The following is a 2,191-nucleotide window of genomic DNA, read 5'->3' on the forward strand; positions in this document are numbered from 1 at the left end:
GGGGGTACAGATAGACGATAAGTAGATGGATAGACAGACAGACAGACAGACAGACAGACAGACAGACAGACAGACAGATAGATAGATAGATAGATAGATAGATAGATAGATAGATAGATAGATAGATAAAGACAGAAACAGAGAGACAGACAGACAGAGAGACAGGCAGTGACGCAAACAGACGGTGGGGCGGAAGAGGAGGTGTGGGGTGTGGATTGCTATCTTAGTTCTGAAATTCCTCTGTAAACTGGCAAAACACCAAAAACATAAATCATATGTAAGTGGCAAACACATTCGTTTTAGCACTGGCAACACAAATGGCGACGCTTTGTTCCTGTGAGGAAGATTTGGTACGTTGTGGGAAAGATGTAAGATCCCTTTCGGTATAACAGTATTATCAGTATTATTCAAGAGGCAGGACATCAACTAGACCTCCATCTAAAGGAGAGAGAGGCAAGTGCGTGGAGACAAATAAAGTCTAACTCAACAACCCAATTTCGAAAAAGACCGGTTGAGATTCGAACATCACCCATCCCTCGAATAAAAAAGAGCAAACAATAACTGTTTATGAACAATGAAAGCGACTTTTCATTCATAGATACAGCTTTCTTCAACTCTAAATACCAGCGACAATGAACACTTCAGGAAGATACAGGGATAGCGGCACATAATATTACACATACCGTAAGAGAACACCATGGACTCGAGCACAATCAGCACAATCAAAAACATGCAGACACGTTTGCATACGCCAGTTGCGCACACACACACACACACAGACAGACAGACAGACACACACACACACAGACACACACAGCACTCTCACACACACACACACAGACACACACACACACACACACACACACAGAGTACTCTCGCACACACACAGACAGACAGACAGACACACACACACACACACACACACACGCACACACACACACACACACACACATCAGAGGGAGGAGGGAACACAGGTTATGGTCCATAGCATCTCTTCACAAAATGTGAGGATGCAAAGCCTGTCCAAACAAGAAAAAGGATACAGATGGCACCTCCCACCTAACACACACGCTTTATGGCTACCGCCCCCACCCCAATCAGGCTATAACAAAATCTGATTTTAAAACAGCGACACTGACCACAGCGACACTGACCACAGCGAAGACCATGACGTCATTAGAACAACTGCAGCAGTGACTAGACTCAACTGGTCGCTGACGTTCTCAAGATGGGCTTCCGAGATATGAAGGAGGGAAGAGCCCTAGGCTTCGTCTTGTGGGAACGAAATTGTCCGCGGTGTTTAGTGTATCCCCCCCCCCCCCCCCTCTCTCTCTCTCTCTCTCTCTCTCCCCCCCACTCCCCCCAAAAACCACTTATTCTAAATTCGGAAGTACGTATGGGCTCGCTACCATAAAACCACTGCTATACACGACTACTGGGTGAAAGAGACAAACAATCAAAATCAAGTTCGATGTTTGCGCCCCTATAAAAGCAAAGTTCCCAAAACAGTTTTTGTTCTGGTATACGCATCTCAATTGTCTTCAGATTCAAAACCCATTTTCTTAAAGCTCCAAAACATACATTGTAATGTAGAAGTTTTAAAATATGTGTGGTAGGCCACGGTGAAAATCAATCCCTGTTGAGAGTCGAACCCGCACTGCGAGAGATATAGTACGGATGCCAGGTCAAAAAGCACTAAGCACAGGACGGTGCAACACGGCGCATAATATTGTTGCAGCATCCGTGACTTCTCTCGGGTATTTTTTGTAAAACAATAAATCACAGACGGTACGAACATTTTAAAACTTGTTTTCAGAAAAGGTTTGGAGACTAGAGTGGTACAGTTAAGTATTCCAACATCAGGACTAGACAATGCCGTGTATATTATGTACTTCTGTGTAAATCTTGGGACGTTTCGAGAAAATCTTTGGACTAGTATCAAACTCTAGGATTATTATGTACAAGAATAATATAATCAAAAGCTTGGCATAGTAAGTAACCAAACAGAAAAAAGAGCTAGAAAGTAGGGTGGTGGGGGGGGGGGAGGGGGATACTACGTTAAAAAGCTGTATGTCTCCGTGAACATTGTTGTGGCTTTGTTGATGAGGCAGACTGATATATTTTCACATAATTTAAGTTTAACCCTTTCTCTTCTCATTTCTTCACCTTTTCTCATCCCAGGGTTTTCCTG

The sequence above is a fragment of the Aplysia californica genome, unplaced genomic scaffold, assembly GCF_000002075.1.
Source record: "Aplysia californica isolate F4 #8 unplaced genomic scaffold, AplCal3.0 scaffold00317, whole genome shotgun sequence".
Taxonomy (NCBI): domain Eukaryota; kingdom Metazoa; phylum Mollusca; class Gastropoda; order Aplysiida; family Aplysiidae; genus Aplysia; species Aplysia californica.